At 37.6% G+C, this 21,431-nt stretch overlaps 1 long non-coding RNA gene across 1 annotated transcript; it reads right to left on the minus strand.

Moving 5' to 3' along the window:
- Positions 1-16,902: 16,902 nt before the first annotated feature.
- LOC147299552 (uncharacterized) lies at positions 16,903-18,755 on the minus strand. Its single transcript, XR_015120094.1, has 3 exons — positions 18,507-18,755; positions 17,761-17,816; positions 16,903-17,035 (listed from the first exon to the last, which is right to left on the minus strand). It is a non-coding gene; the product is annotated as an uncharacterized LOC147299552 (long non-coding RNA).
- Positions 18,756-21,431: the final 2,676 nt, after the last annotated feature.

Below are 21,431 nucleotides of genomic sequence, written 5' to 3' on the forward strand. Positions count from 1 at the left end.
GGTGCCCTTCCCGCTCACTTTTGTATGTTTGCCCAGGGTGCTTCGGATATTACGTTTTCACCACTACTCACTAGTTAGACTCAGCTATCCGTTCTTACCCCACTTCGATGTGTCATCCTCTCAATGAGAGGTCAACGGGTTCATGTGGTTTGATTTGACGTTGAGTGCTCTACCATTTTTGAGCATCAACAACCATATTGCCCATGATGATTCCCAACAGGGTTAGGACTCTTTTTCCTACTTGAATTAGGTTTTCTATTTCAACTAGAATTTCTCATTTTTGACTTCTGGCAATGACAATTTCTTCTCTTTCAAGATTGACCCTTCCTTGTATGACTAGGATTGCAGCTTTTCTGATTTGATTACGATTTCTCCTCTTTTCCTAGTTTGACTAGGAAATGTCCAAAAATGACCCTTTTAGCTTCTTTTCTTATTTTTGCTCCAAATTACCTACAAAACACCAAAACTAACAAAAACACACAGAAATGTTGAGTTCTTACACTCCTCTAAGCTAAGGAATTATTATCATAAAATTACCTAAAATGGATACTCAACACACATGTTATTTTTTGCCTCAATTTCTCTCCGGCCATGTGTTGTCTAGGCCGTAGATCAAGGAAACCACATCCTTCTAATTTGCGTTTGGCGTGCCAGTACACGGCGGTGAGGCCGAGTGTACAATTGTTGAGTTGCGCGAATCTGACTTCCGGTCAGGCGACCGTGAACCGAGGAAGGACACCCCTCGGTTGCAAAGGCTGTAATGCCTTAGCTGCAAGGACTTAGGGTAGGTGAGCCGTATTAGGTGTGATGGTGATGCGATGTGTAAACGTATATGTGTAAGTGACATGTGAGAAATCAAGATCAAGCATTTAACAGTTAATAGTAAAGGTAAAATCAAAACTTAAACGATCTTCAGTATTACTTGTAATAATGCGAGTATGAACGGTAAAACGTATAATTTATCACTAAATTAATCTAAGAAAGCAATAACAAAGCAATAAACCTAATTATGCAAGGACATAAAATTAAATCTAAACTAACAATATACGGATTAAACTACCGTACTTGCATTAATTCCAATAAAAACTGAAGAACATGCATAAAATTTGATCCTAAGTTCTTGAGAGAAACCATAAGATTTTCTCAAGGACTTTACCTCAAAATGGAAACTTAAATAAGCATAATAACAACAACCTATGAAGGTTCAGAGGCTTGATGCTCTTGAATTTCTGGTGGTTTTTTCGTGTGTCTTTGTGGTGATACATGACCTCTATTTATAATGATAAAACCCTAATGGGTGCCTTGAATCCCAAGAGTCCTGATTCTTCTGAGGAGTTGCAATGAGAAAGGATCTTGGAGAGTTATGACTCCTTGCCTTCCGGATTCCTCGGTTGCTTGTCCTAGTGGGACTCATTTTTCTAATCCATACGCTAGGCTTGGCCTGCTTGGCTTTTTGGGCTTATATTTTGCTTCAGGCCCTCTTTTACCATCTTGTTCTGTCTTGACAATTTCTCTCATTTATTGGGCCACTGCAAAGATTTGCCCCATATTTTTCCATTCCCAGCCCAATCACTAATAGTGCAAAACATAGGTTCAAACAGTTATACAACGTCTCATGACCCACAGGGGATTTTGGCTTAACAATTAATGTTTACTAATCAAATAATATATGATCATGTAGTTGCACATATAGTCTTTGTTGTACTGTTACTTTAGCTACAGCTTATAAACATATTACTTTAGCTTATAAACATATTTACTTTAGCTTAAATTGGTGAAAGGCACCAATTTTACATTGAATCTATATTGAGAAAATTACAGTTTTGGTCAACTTATTTCATAGCTAGTTCAATTTTGGTCCACGATCCTTTTTAAGTTCGATATTGATCCACTTATTGTTACTCTTGTTCAATATTGGTCTATTCCATCTATTTTGGATGGATGTCATTTATTTGAGGGACAAATCTGTAATTTTCTCATAAAAACAATTTATAAAATAAAAATAAAAGAAAAACAAATAAATAAAAAAATTACCCCTTCCCACAAACCTCACCCGACCACCTCCACATCTCACCCCACACAACCTCTCTCTCTCTCTGCAACATCTATTCTCACCCAACCCACCCTACCCCACCCCACCCCACCCCACCCCACCCTTTCCCCCGTCGGCAGGCGATCTCCCCTAGTCGGCTACCTCCCGCGCCGGCGACCACCCACCACCCCCTTCCCTTCTCTCTCTCTCTCTCTCTCTGTCTCTCTCTCTCTCTCTCTCTCTCTCTCTCTCTCTTAATCTGTTGTATCTTGTTCATGGGTTGGGTGTTATCCCACTTGAGCTAACTAGGCCCTGGCTTGAAGGTGAAGAAGTATGGAGTCCGTTTGATATATGAGCAAGATTTTGTTGAAATCCAACAATGATTCTGACCAAATATTGATTGCAGGTTGAGTCACATAGTAATGATGGTATGAAAAAGAAAAAAAAATGAAAAAAAGAATAAGCAAAGCAGGGAAGAAGAAAAGAAGAAAATGGTGTTAGACTTAAGAGAGCTGGAGAGTTCTGGTATGGAATGAAAGTTTTATTTGACCAAAAAAGAAGAAGAAGACCATTTTCAATACAATGTTGTTGCAGAGAAATGAAGGAGAGAGAGAGAGAGAGAGAGAGAGAGAGAGAGAGAGGTTGTGTGGGTGTGGAGGTGGAGGTGGTCGGGTGAGGCTTGTGGGAAGAGGTTGAAAGTTTAATTTTGGTGATCTATTCACTCAATTAACTTGATTAAATTCACTTTCAGTGATCGGACCCCAATTTTTTATTTTATATGATCATTCGGGAACTAGTCAAACAGACACAACTCTGACGATGCAGTGACTGAAATCTGAAACTCCAGATTTACTTGTAAAATCAAACCAACTTCAGTAAATACCACAAGTCAGAACACACCAAGGAATTGAGTGACACCCTATGCACTCAAAGGATCCATCAATGTAGGCATCCCAGTGCTATCAACAACTAAAGTGGTGTGTGGACAGATTTAACAAACTTTCATTTAGCATTCATGGTCTAAGTTAACATGCTAAAGTGAAGTGTGTGATCTCGTGAAGTTATTTTCGAATTAATAATTAGCAACACATAGGAAACAAATCACAAACAAGCCACACGATTGTTCACCCAGAAAACCACTAACGGTTAAAAACTGGGGGTCTTTCCAGCTGACCAAGCAATCCACTAAAGAATAAGTTCAATACAAAGGGAGCATAGAGCATACAGCACACAAACTCAATCACTAAGTCCTAGACTAAGTGGCAGATTTCTTACCCCTTTGTGCAACTTCCATAAGCAAGGCAATCGGTCATTCATGAAGAAGGCAGCTCCAACTCCAAGCTCATCAACCCATGACACCAATTCACACCAAGCCCAGTAGATTCATCAATGTATGAACATGATATGCCAATGTTGGATTCTTAAAAATAAGATCAACCTTCTCAAGCTAGAGGCATGAAAAGGTTGATACTGAATCCTTCAACTAAAATCTAAAATGAATGTGTTTGAAAAATATATAAAAAGATTTAAACACTCAAGCCCATTCAGAATTTTAGATGAAACAAACAAGTTCAGAAAATCATTTTGATTTTTAAGAATTAAATGAACATTTTCTGACTTGATAAAAATGAGCACTCACCCTGAAAAATACCCAGGCATAAAACCACGAAATTACCCACTGAAAATGCTCATAGACACCCACTGAAAAGTCTGAACGGAATACATCATATACCCGTACACACATACACCATTTTCATGTTTGCCCGAGTCATGTGGAAGCCAATCAATGGCTTTCCACAAGAGACGAATGAGGGGCATATTCCTTTTGTCCTAGAGGGGTATCCTAGTATTACTAAGGATATGAATGAGGAGCTGTAAAAACCAATATTGCTTTATTTTGCAAAAATCAGAAATGGAGAAGATGATGAATAGTGCTGATGTGTGTGTAAGAGTGTGGCGTGAATGACTAAGATGCAATCAGATCTGATTGATACAGTGGGGGAACCAAGTCATGTGCAATGCACATGTATGTTTAGTAAAAAACAGAGAATGGGCTTTCAATGAAATGGGCTTTAAAAGAAAAACCCGAAATGGCCCCACTGCAGTGTCTGTCACTGTATCAACCACTGTACGTGAAAAACATTGTTCTTTATGACTAGTCAAATGGACACAAAAATGATATTTTCATGAATTGAATGAAATGCAGTATACCTTGAGTCTTGTTCATTCTTGACTTCTTCAATACAGTTGAACTTGTCCTTAATCTAGCCTAGATCTTGTGAGTGATTAAATAAAAATAAATACAATGGTTTTGACAAGGAAAATAGCCAATATAACAAATCCTAGAAACTAACAATCTCCCCCTTTGGCTTTCCTTGACAAAACATCAACCCATTCACCTCACAAGACTCTCAACATTCAGCCCAACACTATGTTATAATGTACCTGCAAGAAGAAGTACTTGCACAACACAAAATATGATAGTACAGCAACCAATGCAGTTTAAACACAGCAAGCAATGTAGATTAAACAAATACATTCTCCCCTTTTTTGTCATGGAAAGACAAAAGGACATACATAAAAAAGAAGAGTGAAGTGCAAGAGAGCATAGAGTTGGAAAATGTGCAAGAAAAATCAATGGCATCATGATCAAAAAGAAACTGAAGTAAATGTCATAACTTCCCTGAAATTTGAACTCCCCCTAAAGATGAACTCCCCCTAAAAGCTAACTCTCCCTAAAGCTGATAATCTGCAGCAGCTGCAGCATCTCAATACCGGGCTTGCAGAATATAGACATATAATATGAGGGGCAGCTAGAGAAGAAAATAGGCATGCAAAAAAGACTGAAATGCCCTTTAATGAACAGTAACCTAAAGAGCTGAATGGTCGTGTTAAAATGACTGTATGTGACGACTGCAGACCAGTCAAAATGGACAAAGTTCGTACAGAACAGAACTGGGATATAAAACAGTCATGGAATTTGATGAAAAGATAGAGAAATCCTAGAAGAGTTGGAAGCAATGACACACAAGAAAAATCTACGAGTTAGATGTGTTTCAGGGATTTTATTTTTGACAAAACAACAAACACAATTGAAAAAAGAATTAACCACCAATGTCAACACTCTAATAGATATGGAAAATGAAGATTGCAAATTTTGTGCAAGAAAATAAGCATATTTGGGATATAGAGAGGTCAATGCTAGCATTCAAGACTTGTTCTAGATGGAAAAACACTGTCAAAGACAACCAAAGAGGTTGAATAAGTTTCATCCACAAAAAGAGATTAGAATTTGGCCACTCAAGAGAATTTCTACTTTGGGAACAAATCTTGAAAACAAAGTTTTTTTTTTTTTTTCAACTCATGACAATGGCTATGAGAAAATTATTTTCATTTATTTTGTTTAGGCACATCCCAAGTTAAGTGCAATGATTTGGTCCAATTTTGCGACTCTTTACCCTAGAACACCATAAAAACACCTTATTTCTCCCTAGGGCCGTGACTTCTTTGGTCACACTTCCTTTTTTTTTTTTTTTGTTATTTTTGTATGGTGCACATTTGTTCAAATGAGGAAAGTTTAGCTGAAGATGGGTCACAAATGAGGAATTGTATTGAAGGGCTAAATTGCATCCTCAAACAAATTGTCTTTGAAAAGTATTTAACAAGTTTGATTGACCATGACAAAGTGTTAAATAGAAAGAGATCTCAAAGCTAACATTGGACAAGAAGAAAGGATTATGCTTATTGACATAACACATGTGATGCAAGAACCTTTTTGAATATCAAAGAGAGTGTGATAAGCAATGTTAAGACCTTTCAAAATGGTTATTAAAAAAACGAAACTACTTAAACCAAAGAAAGGAAACTTAAACAATGAAGCACATTTAACTACAAAGAATCATGCATGTGTACAAATGCCAATTGATTTCCGAAGACTAATGTGCTTTGGATTCTCTAAAGCCTTTGTAAAGATGTCTGCAAGTTGCTGTTCGGAAGGAACAAAAGTCAAAGTAAGAGTTCCACTCTCCACAAGATCTCGAATGAAATGATGTCTTATGTCAATATGCTTGGTTCGAGTATGTTGCACCGGGTTCTTGGAGATATCTATAGCACTCATGTTATCACAATAGATAAGAAAGGCTTTCTCATCAATTCCATAATCGGCTAACATTTGTCTCATCCAAATGAGTTGTGTACAACAACTCCCTGCTGCTATGTATTCAACTTCAGCAGTCGACAAAGAGACAGAATTCTGCTTCTTTCTATGCCAAGACACTAAGTTGTTCCCAACATAAAAAGCACCACCCGAGGTGCTCTTCAAATCATCACTACACCCAGCCCAATCAGAGTCACTAAATCCAACCAATTTAGTGTTGGTATCATGGGTATACCACAACCCATAGTCAAGAGTTCCACTTACATATTTGATGATCCTCTTTGTTGCAAACAAATGAGATTCTTTGGGATCACTTTGGAACCTAGCACACACTCCTACCGCAAACGATATGTCCGGTCTACTAACTGTGAGATAGAGGAGACTTCCTATCATGCTTCTATACAAGGTTTGGTCCACTTGCTTACCACTTAGATCCCTATGAAGTTTGGAGCTTTTACTCATTGGAGTAGTAGCCACTTTGGAAGACTCAAGTCCAAACTTTTTGACCAAATTTCTAGCATACTTAGATTGGGAGATAAAGATCCCACTATCTACTTGCTTAACTTGCAGCCCTAAAAAGAAATTCATTTCACCAACTAGACTCATTTCAAATTCACTATACATTACATCAATGAATCTCTTAACATGAAAATTTGAAGTTGAACCAAAGACAATATCATCCACATAAACTTGAGCAATCAAGACATCATTTTTTAACCTTTTTACAAATAGGGTCTTGTCAACCGACCCTCTTTGATACCCATTGGACAACAAGTGATAAGAGAGTCTCTCATACCAAGCTCTTGGAGCTTGCTTCAGCCCATACAAGGCTTTCCTCAATTTATAAACACCATCTCTCATGTGAGGATCCTGAAAACCTTTTGGTTGTTCCACAAAAACTTCCTCATTCAAGTAACCATTTAAAAATGCCGTTTTAACATCCATTTGATACAATTTCAACTTAAGATGGCATGCAATGACACAAAGTAACCTAACGGACTCAAGTCTAGCAACGGGTGCAAAAGTCTCATCAAAATCAATACCCTCTAATTGAGAGTACCCTTGAGCAACAAGCCTAGCCTTGTTTCTAACTACATTCCCAAATTCATCAGATTTATTTTTGAAGATCCATTTGGTTCCAATAACATTTGTGTTGGCTGGTCTTTCTACAAGAGTCCACACTTGGTTTCTCTCAAATTAGTTCAATTCATCATGTATTGCACTCACCCATTCCTCATGATTGAGTGCTTCTTTGACATTTTTAGGTTCAACAATGGACACATAGCACACATGAGCAAGTTCATTTGCCATTTGTTTTCTAGTCCTAACTGGCTGGTCTAAAGAACCTAGAATTACATCTTCACCATGGTTACACTTCACCCATCTTGGTTTTTCAGATCTGTCACTCAAGGTTTTGTCATTTTGTTCGCTCTCTGACTTATCAAACTCAACATTTTTTGAGTCATCAGTAAGTTCATCACTGCCTGACTTGGACTCTTCTTTAACCAAATTATCCTCTTTAGGATCAGATTGAGGGAACAATCCATCCTTATCTACAGCCATTTCAATAGATGCATCATGATCATCTATTTTCACATTTATGGACTCCATCATAGAACTTATTCGCAAATTGAAAACTCTGAAAGCTCTACTGTTTGATGAGTAGCCTAAAAACAGACCATCATCACTCTTAGAATCAAATTTCCCTAAATGTTCTCTATCCCTAAGGATGTAGCATGCACTCCCAAACACTCTAAAGTGTGTAACCTTGGGTTTCCTACCCTTCCACAGTTCATAGGGAGTCTTTTGGTTCCCGGCCTAAGGTAGACTCTATTTATGATGTAACATGCTGTGTTGACCGCCTCAGCCCAGAAATGTTTAGCAAGATTTTTGCTATTCAACATCACTCTTGCCATCTCAATCAAAACCCTATTCTTTCTCTCAACGATTCCATTTTTTTGGGGTGTTATAGGAGCTGAGAATTCATGTTTAATACCCATTTGACAACAAAACTCATCGAATTGAGAGTTTTCAAACTCAGTTCCATGGTCTGATCTAATTCTGAACAGGGTTGACAGACTTGGCATACCTTCACTTTTCAGCAGTTTCACAATCTTGACAAAATGATGAAATGTCTCCGACTTGTCCTTAAGAAATGACACCCAAGTGTACTTAGAAAAATCATCTACCATGACTAGAATGTATTTCTTTCCACCTATTGACAAGGTTTGGACAGGAGCAACTAAATCCAAGTGAATTAGTTCAAGTGTCCTAGAGGTGCCTATGTCTTTGACTCTTTTGTGTGGTTCTTTGGTTTGTTTCCCCATTTGACATGGACCACAAATAAAAGTTTCGGGCTTTCCTATCTTTGGTAGACCTCTAACAACCTCATACTTAGACAACTTGTAAAGGTCATGAACATTAATGTGACCAAGTCTTTGATGCCAAAGAGAGCTAGCTAGTGTCATCAATAGCTCTATTGCAAGTATTCTCAATTTTTCCAACATTGCCATCAAACACATAGCAATCATCCCTAGACCTAGGGGCATTCAAGATCTCCCTTCCTTGGGAGTCAACAATTCTACATCCACTCTTGGACATACACACTTCACCACCCCATTCATCACAAAGTTGGCTAATACTAAGCAAATTAGAATTCAGCCCATCAACAAATCTTACATTTTTCAATTCGGGTATACCAGGAATGTGTACAACCCCTTTTCCACTCACATAGGACTTCTCTCCTCCTCCAAAAGTCACACTACCACCATCATAAGGAGCAAGTGAGGTAAAGACCTCCTTATCTCCCGTCATATGTTTGGAACACCCACTATCTAAGTACCAAATGTTCCTCTAAGTGGCTAAAAAAACATTCAAGGTTACTAGACATTTAGTGGAGCTCTTCACAACCCATCTTTGATGTGGACTTGGCTTATTTTTGGGAAGTGGGGTGACAAGTAAGGCAATTTTGGTTACCTCTTTGAGTAGATTGTTCACTTGCTCTTGTAGAGAAATATTTCTCTTTGGTTCACTTGATTTCTTTCCTCTAAGTTTGTTGCAATTTGGTCTAATATGACCTTTGACATGACAATAATGACAAACCGGGACAAACTTTGTTTTTCTAAGTGAAGTAGAACAATCAATTTGTGTGACACTTGATGTGGCTTGACTTGACTTAGAATGAGATGCATTTTAACCAATGTCAATGAAACCTAGACCCTTTTTGACACCATGATCAGATTTTGACTTGACAAAAATGGTCTTTGTGTTGGATATACTAGGACTATTTTCACTAAAACCCAAACCGGTCTTGTCACCATGATGCTTTCCAATCCTAAGCATCCTATCAACCTTTTCAGCCCCAATGGTGAGCTCAACAATGCTCTCATTTGCTTCATGTACTTCTTTTTGAAGTTTCTCATTCAAAGATTTAAAGTAGATGTTGCTCTCCTTGAGCACTTTGACTTGACTCTCAAAATTTTGTTTCAAGATAGCCACACTTTCTAATTCACTCTCTAATGACTCAATCTTCTCACACAATTTCAATTTAGCATTCTTTAGTTTCTGATTTTCTTCCTTTATGCTAAGAGTTTCGGTGAAAAGTAAGTCATACTTATCACAAAGTGCAGTGTAAGACTCATCATCAGGAGCAGATTCTGAGTCAGACCCACCATCAACTTGTTCAATCTCCTTGATTGATGCAACAAATGCAACTTCATCACCCTCAATATCGGAAGAAGACTCATAATCATTTGAGTCCTCACTCTCACTATCACTCCAAGTGATTTTCATGGCTTTATTCTTACTTGAAGAATAATTCTTTCTATTATTTGCACATTCAATTGCTATGTGACCTATTCCACCACAAGTGTAACATTTCACATCTCTCTTGGTTGTTCTTCCTTCCTTAAAGTTAGACTTCCTCTCTTGTTTTCTCTCAAATGAATTCTCTCCTTGAGGTTTGAATTTGAACTCCTTAAAGTTGTTACCACTAGTCCTAGCTTCTCTCCTTTTATTTCTAAGAATTCGTCTAAATCTTTTGACAAAAAGGGCAACCTCATCATCGGACATAGATGATTTTTCACTCAAGTTTTCACTCATCTCTTTGACACTTTGGAAAGCAATATCCTTTGACTTTTTGCTGTCCCTTTCATCCATTTCAAGTTCTATCTCAAAAGTTTTAAGCTTTCCTACCAATTTACCAATTTTGAGTTCATCCAAATTTTGGACTTCTTGTATTGCATGTTTCTTAGATTGAAATCTCTTAGGTAGAGATCTAAGAACCTTTTGGACAATGGTAGACTCCTCATAAGGTTTACCTAGGGACATGGCTTCATTTGTGAGGGCTTCCAACCTTTCATAGAACTCGGAAAATGACTCGGACTCTTTCATCCTAATTTCTTCAAATTTGGCATGTACCATTTGAAGCTTAAGTGACCTAACTTGTTTGTCCCCTTCATGAACAACCCTAAGTTTGTTCCAAGCTTGCCTAGCCGTGACACAATGTTGTATGTGTGCAAATTATGAGGAAGATAGTGCAGTGACAATAGCATTTCTAGCCTTCTTATTAGAGCTAGAGGCCGTGACTTCGGCTAAAGACCATTCGGACCTAGACTTAGGAGTTTCAATCCCATCAACAGTTCGTGTGGGAGGAATCCACTCAACAGTGAGATACTCATATGCCAACTCGTCATAGGCATGAAGGAAAATTTCAAATTTCTCTCTCCAAGCAGCGTAGTTGCTGCCATCAAAAAATGGAGGAGAGTTGCAAGACCCTGCGACTCGATCTCTTTCCATCTAGACACACCTAGAAAACAAACAATACCCTAGGACCTCTCTATTTGCTTTTAGAGTAGCGCTCTGATACCAATTGAAAGTTTAATTTAGGTGATCTATTCACTCAATTAACTTGATTAAATTCACTTTCAGTGATCGGACCCCAATTTTTTATTTTATATGATCATTCGGGAACTAGTCAAACAGACACAACTCTGACGATGCAGTGACTGAAATCTGAAACTCCAGATTTACTTGTAAAATCAAACCAACTTCAGTAAATATCACAAGTCAGAACACACCAAGGAATTGAGTGACACCCTATGCACTCAAAGGATCCATCAATGTAGGCATCTCAGTGCTATCAACAACTAAAGTGGTGTGTGGACAGATTTAACAAACTTTCATTTAGCATTTATGGTCTAAGTTAACATGCTAAAGTGAAGTGTGTGATCTTGTGAAGTTATTTTTGAATTAATAATCAGCAACACATAGAAAACAAATCACAAACAAGCCACACGATTGTTCACCCAGAAAACCACTAACGGTTAAAAACTGGGGGTCTTTCCAGCTGACCAAGCAATCCACTAAAGAAGAAGTTCAATACAAAGGGAGCATATAGCACACAAGCTCAATCACTAAGTCCTAGACTAAGTGGCAGCTTTCTTACCCCTTTGTGCAACTTCCATAAGCAAGGCAATCGGTCATTCATGAAGAAGGCAGCTCCAACTCCAAGCTCATCAACCCATGGCACCAATTCACACCAAGCCCAGTAGATTCATCAATGTATGAACATGATATGCCAATGTTGGATTCTTAAAAAGAAGATCAACCTTCTCAAGCTAGAGGCATGAAAAGGTTGATACTGAATCATTCAACTAAAATCTAAAATGAATATGTTTGAAAAATATATAAAAAGATTTAAACACTCAAGCCCATTCAGAATTTTAGATGAAACAAACAAGTTCAGAAAATCGGTTTGATTTTTAAGAATTAAATGAACATTTTCTGACTTGATAAAAATGAGGACTCACCCTGAAAAATACCCAGGCATAAAACCACGAAATTACCCACTGAAAATGCTCATAGACACCCACTGAAAAGTCTGAACGAAATACATCATATACCCGTACACACACACACCATTTTCATGTTTGTCCGAGCCACGTGGAAGCCAATCAATGGCTGTCCACAAGAGACGAATGAGGGGCATATTCATTTTGTCCTAGAGGGGTATCCTAGTATTACTAAGGATAGGAATGAGGAGCTGTAAAAACCAATATTGCTTTATTTTGCAAAAATCAGAAATGGAGAAGATGATGAATAGTGCTGATGTGTGTGTAAGAGTGTGGCGTGAATGACTAAGATGCAATCAGATCTGATTGATACAGTGGGGGAACCAAGTTATGTGCAATGCACATGTATGTTTAGTAAAAAACAGAGAATGGACTTTCAATGAAATGGGCTTTAAAAGAAAAACCCGAAATGGCCCCACTGCAGTGTCTGTCACTGTATCAACCACTGTACGTGAAAAACATTGTTCTTTATGACTAGTCAAATGGACACAAAAATGATATTTTCATGAATTGAATGAAGTGCAGTACACCTTGAGTCTTGTTCATTCTTGACTTCTTCAATACAGCTGAACTTGTCCTTAATCTAGCCTAGAGCTTGTGAGTGATTAAATAAAAATAAATACAATGGTTTTGACAAGGAAAATAGCCAATATAACAAATCCTAGAAACTAACTGGGGTAATTTTTTTGTTTTTTGATTTGTTTTTCTTTTAGTTTTATTTTATAAATTATTTTTATGAGAAAATTACAGATTTGCCCCTCAAATAAACGGCATCCACTCAAAATAGACGAAATGGACCAATATTGAACAAGAGTAACAATAAGTGGACCAATACGGAACTTAAAAAAGATTGTAGAGCAAAATTGAACTAGTTATGAAATAAGTTGACCAAAACTGTAATTTCCTCAATCTATATTTGAATGATTAAATGTGGAACAGTTACCTTATTTTGTCTATTTTATAATTCTAATAGCATGGGAATAGTATATTTAGAACTGAAATTGTAAAATGCAAGTGCAAGTGCAAGTGCAAATATAATTACAACTGCAACTGCACTTGCAAAAGATTTTCCACACTTATAATCTTTTATTAAAACTATTATGAACGTAAATAATAACAAGAATACAATAATTTAGAAAAAAGAACGAAGACATAAACTAAAACAATCAAATAAAGATAATTAAAAATAAATCTCAATATTAATTCTCATATGCCAATTGGATTATCATATTGCATTAAGTGAAAAATCAATATTATCCATCACCAAATGCAAATGAAAAAAAAAAAAAAAACAGAAAACAATTGCAACTTCTAATCCAAAACAATCAATTCCATAAAAATCATTGTCAAATTAAGAAGTTTTCACTAAACTCCATTAAAATCCCAGATGCAACTACAATGTACCAAAGTGTTTTTTTTTCCCCTATATTTCTAACAAAATCTTAACTAAAATGCAATAAACTGCAACTGCAGTATCCTTTATCCAAATAATCATCAACCAATTTGAGCAGTGCATGTCTTTTTATTATGGCGACCCATTGTACCACACCAACCACATGTGATAGAACGCTTTGGCCGTTCACTGTTGGACTTGACCCTTATTGTTTTTTGTCTACCAAGAGGCTTCCTAGTATGGGGAGGTAAAATAACAAAATTTGGCAAACCATCAAGCTTCTCAACATTTGCTATAGGCCAAATGGGACTTTCATATGCAACTCGATAATAAGAAGTCTTCCAATAGTCTTCCACAAAATCATAAATCGAACCACCGTTATTCTGAATGGCCTTCAAAGCATGAAAACATGGGAAACCTTTAAATTGCCATTGACGGCAAGAGCAAAATTGATTACCAAGATCTACAACAAATGTGAAATATGCAAGGACCTCATGCATGGCTAAAGAAGAATGACAAATCCTTCAATGCCTCCTTTTATTTATTTCTTTCTTCATTTCATCCTTAATATTAGGACACAAAATAGTATGCCACTTAGCCGAAGCAACCTTCTTATCAGTCATGTTTTCCATAATCTTCATCCTCATTTCATCCACCAACTCAAAAATAGGCATCAACCGAATAAATTTGATGGCATTGTTCAAGGATTCAGAAAGAGAATTGCTGACCTCGCCATATCTTTTACCAGGAAAAGAGGCATTTGCATAGTTTTCTTTTGGTAGATCCTTCAAAAATTCAACAACCTTGTGCTTACCCTCTTTTAACAATTATGCCATCCTGGACTCAAAAACATCTGGAGTAGGTGCAAATGCACATTTTGTTAAAAGATGAACAATCATATCCCAAAAAATCTTACTATAAGTGCCAGTATACCTCCCACGTAGATTGTTCTGTAAATGGAACAAACAGTAGCAATGAGGTGAATTTGGGAAAACCTTTGGGACACCTTCATGCAGTCCCTTATGACAATCTGATACAAATGTGACTACTCTACCTTGATCAATTAAAATGTCATGAATCGACTTTAAAAACCAACTCTAATTAGTTTCACTCTCAACATCCACAACAGCAAATGCAAAGACAAATATTTCTGGAAATGAGACAAACAAATATTAACACAAGTAAATTTGAAAGTAAACCAATCCTAAAAAGAGTAGATACACATGCAAATTGATCAATCTGCAATTACACCTTGATTTAACATAAAAAAGAATCTAGCACAATGCCAACCCACTAAAAATTTACATAAAAAGTAACTTAAAAACGTACAAGTATTCCAAAAGTATACAAATATTCCAAAATGTAGATGCAGATGCACTTAATGTTCTATTTTCAGTTCTGCCTTCATTTAAACATTCTAAAATTTTCCAGACATATGTAGTTAATGTTCCATCTGAACTTTCACCTTCATTTAAAGATCCTGCAATGAATCCAAGACAATGCTAACCAACTAAATTTTACACTAAATGTAACTTACAAACAGAAAACTCAAAAACTTTAATCAACATACCATTATTTTCAGTCTTTGCACATGCAATAAGCAACGTCCCCTTGTACTTGTTCTTTATAAAAGTCGAATCAAAAAACAACATAGGATGAAGAAATCGAAAACCATCTATACAAGCTTTGAAGCAGATGAACAAACGCTAAAAACGATGACTCTCATCATCACATTACAGCTTTATAAAAGACTCCTTATTTGCCGACTTCAAAGCACCAATATACCAACTCAAGTTATCATACGATGCAACCTCATCACCAAGGTTATCACGCTGCGCAAAATCCTTTTCATGCCAAGCAGAATATGCAATATCTAAGCCATAATTTGCCTTAAAATCTTTCATAATATTAATTGGTTTAATTAATGGATTGCACGAACCTTATCTTTCAATAATGTAGAGACAATTCGACCTCTCAGCAACTTATTTCTCTATTCTCGAACCAAACCAGGACATGTATGCTCATTGTTCAATTTCCGTATATAAAAAAAACGATTGACACGACATGCAGATGCATGCATGCGCCACTCACACCCATATGATGATTTCTTGAAACACTCTGCAGTTACACGTTTCTTATCATTTCTAACATACACGAACCTAAAACCAACTCAACTGCATACTTCACCAACTTCTCTCGAAATTCCCGAGCACCACCTTCAAACTTTTGGCCAACCTCACAAATAGATATAGCCCTCCCATTCTGTGGACTTATACCTCTGCGCTTCTCTCGACCCAAACTTCCCTAAATACTCATTCTCATCAATAACCATACTCATGTGACTTGCAGATACACACACAGATACAGATGTTGATGCAAATCCTTTATTATTAGCAGCAAGATCAATCATTTAATCACTAACAAATATATAAATCGATCTCTACAATGTCAGCCTTCAAAACTCCAAAAAGCATTAGCATAATCTGAACATCAACATCCTTTTCCAAATTTACATGCTTCTCACCGGAAAAACAATACTTCAACACAAAACTACTAGGTTTTAGTGTTATAAACCTAGAACAAACCTCATTGCACAGAGCAGAATATGTAGTACTTTCTAATAAAACCAACTTGAATCTGTCCCATAAATACAGCGGGCAAATTTCATACCATCCACTACTCTAAAAAGAAAAAAGAAAACAAATAAATAGAGGAAAAAAAACGTAATTGAAAAGTACAAAGATATTAAAATAATAAAGAAATTGCATCTAATTAGCAATTGGAAATCAAAATCTCAATAAAAACTAAAAGAAAATAGAAAGAATAAGTGATTTTGTACAATACAATACCTAATGTCAAAAGAATCAATGATTTCAATACTATAACTCGATCTCCACAGCAAAACAGATCACCAAATCACTAAGAGAGGTTAAGAAAGATAAAAATGCAATTCAATGTGCCCTAGAACTCATTTTTTATTTGAAAATCACAACAAAAAGAAATATAAATAATAAAGAATCGCAACTACAATAAAAAACAAAGAAATCTACCAAAAACAGAATTGCAATCTATGACAGGACCGCCCCCAGATTCCACCCTGAAACCCGGAGAGGTCCTGCGGGAATCCAAATTCAATGAAAATCCTACCGAAAATTCGGCAGAACCTCCCCTGAAAATGGACTAACCCAGAAACTTCTAAACCTGTTAAAAAGCACTTCTAAGTCTTTCAGCCACCTCTACCACAAGCAAATAATGACAGGACCGCCCCCGGATTTCACCCTGAAACCCGGAGAGGTCCTGCGGGAATCCAAAATCAAGGAAAATCCTACCGAAAATTCGGCAGAACCTCCCCTGAAAATGAACTAACCCAAAATTTCAAAACCTGTCAAAAGCACTTCTAAGTCTTTCAGCCACCTCTACCACAAGCATATAAGGGTCTCAGACCCGTCCAAAGATAAATACAACTAATTTTCATAGGTTATCAGAGCCATTCTAGATTTTATCTTTATACAAATAGCATTAAAAGGAAACTCTAAAGGCCTACAAGGTCTTCACACGCTTTCAGAGTGCCTCGACGTTCTTCTTGGCTCGACCGCTCGTACCTGGGAAATTTAAGACAAAACAAGAAAACGATGAGATAGGCTCAGTGAGTGGACGGTTAAATGGAAGTGAAATCAAAAATTAAATATCTTTTCAGAAAAACCCTTTATAAACATATTTAACTCAAATCCTCCATTTGTCATTCATGTAAACTATCCATCTCTAGGCTACGAAATAAAACGTCACATTATATAAGTATCCGAAAAGCTTCTAGTCATATTCTTGGGTAATTAAGCTCGCCACATTATATAAGTATGCTCGCCACTTCCCGTGCAGAGCGAATCAATGCACGGGCAGGCCGGGATGCTCGCCACTTCTCGTGCAGAGCGAATCGATGCACGAGCAGGCAGGAATGCTCGCCACTTCTCGTGCAGAGCGAATCCATACACGAGCAGGCAGGAATGCTCGCCACTTCTCGTGCAGAGCGAATCCATACACGAGCAGGCAGGAATCTAGGCTCGCCACTTCCCGTACAGAGCGAATCAATGCACGGGCAGGCCGGTATTCTCGCACAACCTCAATCACAGCATTATCCAAACTAGTTCATACACTAAATTTATTTATCAGTATACATGCCTCTTGAATTTCAGATTTAAATTATGAAATTTATTAAATTCCTTTTGAAAACCAAGTCCAACCCACCATGAAATAACTAAACTCAGGATAACAAATAGAATAATAACCATGAAATTTATAAATCATTTACAAAAGCAAGAGGTCCACTCACAGTGCGAAATCAACGCCGATCCTCCGTCGAATTGTTTTGAGCCTCGTTGATATTGCCTAAAATATACGCAAATAACTATGAAATTAGGCTCGGCTCAATGAAAATATAAGATGCGTCTGTGAACCTAAACGTTCCGCTTAATTCTATTTATTTTTATTTTTATTTTCTCATGGTTAGTTTTAAAATTCCACTTAAGGCCCAATCACTTGGAAGCCTCCTAGCTCCTTCCCGGCTCTAACTCCAACAACACCCAAACCTTTTAATCCACTCTAATCACTCATTCAAACCTTATACACGCTATAACTCAGTCGGGGTTCGTTCGAAAGTCATTCGGTATCGTAAAGTTCCCAAAACTCGGTCCAAATTGAGGTTTCATCAACTCTAAGCGATTTCCATCTAACCAACAACAAAATCCACTCCAACAAGCCCAAAATTTATATTAACTAAACAAGGTGATGGCTGGGTGGTCGGAACCACCACCGTCATCGCCTAAAGTGGTAGTTCAAAACCCAAAAATCAAAAATTCTCGAAAATTAATTAAATTACCGATTATAATCTGCCCCTAGTGGTCCATAGGAATAGAAATTGTCCAACAATTAACCAAAAACTACCCTCTAATCAGAAAAAATCATGGAATCCCGAACTGGCTAAAAACCCCAAATTTCAATTCACAAAAATCCTCAAAATTGACAATCAAAACCATATGGATTTGGATGCCCATGAAGAAAAGAAGAAAACCCACTAACCAATTTCTTGATTGGAGCTCGAAGGTGGCCGGAATCGAGAAATGAAATCGGCGGCTGGCTTGGTTTTTCTGAGTTGTTTCTGCACACAGGGGACACCGGCCGGCGAAGGGAAAGCCGAGGGGAGGAGGCCGGCTCCTGGGGGTCACGCTGGTGGCCTTGCGCCGCCGGAAAAGTGGTCAGACCACTGCCTCCAGTGGTGAGGCTGCGCGCGCAGACGAGAGGAAAGAGAGGGAGTCTGCGGGAGAAAGAGAGAGAGAGAGAGAGAGGCCTGGGAAGGTGGTCAGCGACGGGGGGAGATGCTTGCCGGAGGTCCGGGTCGGAGGAAATGGCCGGCGAAGGCCAGTGGTGGTGATTGGTTGGTGCGCGCAGGGGAGGAAGGCGCCAGCCCGAGAGAATGTGCGGAGAGAGAATAAATAAAGGGAGAGAATGTTCTAGAGAGAGAAACTTCTAGAAAAATCTGATTGTTAAATCCAATTTGTCCATTTTACGAAAGTGCCCCTCACTTCAAACGCCCATAACTTTCAAACCGTAACTCGGATTGGCGCGTGCCGCGTGTCTATGAAATCGAGGGTTCGAAACCTATCTAACGGACCCGAAGTCAAAATAGAATTCCCATTCTTTTTAAAAGTCAACTTTTGGTCAAGCTTAAATTAAAACAAAAATAAATAAATCAAAACTTTAAATCAAAACCCTTTTTATTTTCTAAATAAATATCAAAATCTTTAAAATTCAATTCCACATCCTTTAAAAAAAATCTCTTAAAACATAGTTAAATAAAAATTTAAATTTCTAGTGAAAATTTGGGTCGGGTTGTTACAAATAAAGGGTCTCGGACCCACTTAAACCTTAGGAGTTGTTATCAGAGCCACTAATCATTTACAATAAGTTTACAAAAATAAACATAGCGCCTATAGGGACCAAGAATGAAAAATGGATGCTTTGCCTCGACGCGTTTGGCTCGACCTCCACCAACGCTACTACCTGGGGGAACAATTTAAGACAAAACAAGAAAACGGTGAGATAGGCAGTGAGTGGACACTTAATTGGAAATGAAATCAAGTCTAAATATTTTTAACTCTAAAACCTCACGTCGCTCTTTGAACACCCCCAGTTTTAAAATCATTTTCAGGCTTAAGAGTATTGTAAAAACTAAACCAAAGCACCAACTCTTTAAAACTTCAAACATTAAAAATTCTGAGTAGTTTATAAATTTAAAATAAAATATCGAAATAAAACTGTGTAATACATTTATAATAAAATAATTTAAACTGAAAACTTCTTTCTCAAACCACTTTCAACATACTGAAAAATTTATAAAACTGTTCAACTGAAACCGTCATACTTAAAAAAAAAACCTTTTGCTGCCATAAACTCATCACTTAAAATACTTAACAGTTAAAAACACACACCAGTCAGATACCCATAGAATCTGTCATACATGCGCAGAGCCGAGGATCTGTCATACGCATGCAGAGCCATAAATAATCTGTCATACATGCGCAGAGCCGAGAATCTGTCATACGCATGCAGAGCCACAAATTCTGTCGTACGTGCACGCAGAGCGGCCCCCAAAGGGCAAAGCATCCCGACACACGGCCCAAAGCCTATGTGTGTGCCGTGATGGGTCCCAAAGACCTATTAAATCTGGTAACCTGGAGGGTACTGCAAAGGTGGTTTGAAAACCAATAACTCATAAACACATAATTCAAATCTCAATCCTTTCATTTTTCTTCCAAAACTTTTCTTAACCAAACCAAACTCATCGAATATACATTTATTCAACTCAAAATATCTAAATTCATAAATCCATGAAACTTTGAAATGCAAAAACCATAAATATCAATTTTAAATTTTGGAAAAAGGAATTTAAAAACCCAATTTTAACCCAAAAATCCTTTAGCTTAATTTCAAACTCAATATAGCTAAGTAATAGAATTTAATCATCAACATGTAAAAACATTTCAGAAAAATTTAAAAGTTAGTCCACTCACAGTGAGAAAATCTAATGTCGATCATCCGCCGGATCGTCGCGAACCCCGGTCGTCTCGCCTATAATTAAACAACAAAATATAGATTAGTCTCGGTTTTACGACCTCTAAAGGATGTGTGCGTAAAGTCTAACTTCCCACTCGACTTCGTTCCTATGCGATTGGTTACGATCTACACAAATCGACCAATAACACTTCCACAAACGCCCCTAAGGTTTCCCGGTTCCACCTAACCACAATCACTATGACTATTAACGATAACCCAATCAACCAATTATCATAAATACTCTAAAAGTATGAATTATCAATGGGGGTTTCGAAACCATAGAGGTTGCTGCCCAATGTGGCTGTTTCAAGCCCAAAAATTTCTCAATCTTCAAATACATTCACATCTAACATCCAATTTCGGTTTTCCTAAACATGAGATTGTCCAAACCACACCAAAATTACCCCAAGACTGAGCCAATCCTCAGCAAACCCGAAATGGGTTCCAACTTGTAAATCAAACTTCCCAAAACTCAAATGTCTCTAAATTATTCTAAATTTCAGATTCTAGATGACCAATGGGTACTTTAGGGATGTAAATCATCTCAGAAAACAAAGAGAAAAGCCATCAATTTGAAATCTACATAGGAACCCGAAATGGCCCTTCCATCCTCCAAAAATCCAATTTCCAAATGCTCAAATTGGTCAAGACAGAGTAAGGAGAATTAAAGCCCAGAAAAAATGGAGGAAAACCCACCTGGTATGGAGGTGATTGGCGCCATAAAACTGGTCGGAGAAGGGAGAGAAGCCGGCGGCCAGTGGAGCTCTTCTGACAGCAATCGCGCGCAGGGGGTGGCTGGGTTGGCTGGAGGAGTGGCCAGGAGAGATGGTCGGCGTCGGGAAGGCTCGCCGGAGGTCTCAGGTGACCGGAATGGCCGGCGGCGTGGGTTTT

This window comes from Dryas octopetala, chromosome 1 (genome assembly GCF_963921425.1).
Source record: "Dryas octopetala chromosome 1, drDryOcto1.1, whole genome shotgun sequence".
Taxonomy (NCBI): Eukaryota; Viridiplantae; Streptophyta; class Magnoliopsida; order Rosales; family Rosaceae; genus Dryas; species Dryas octopetala.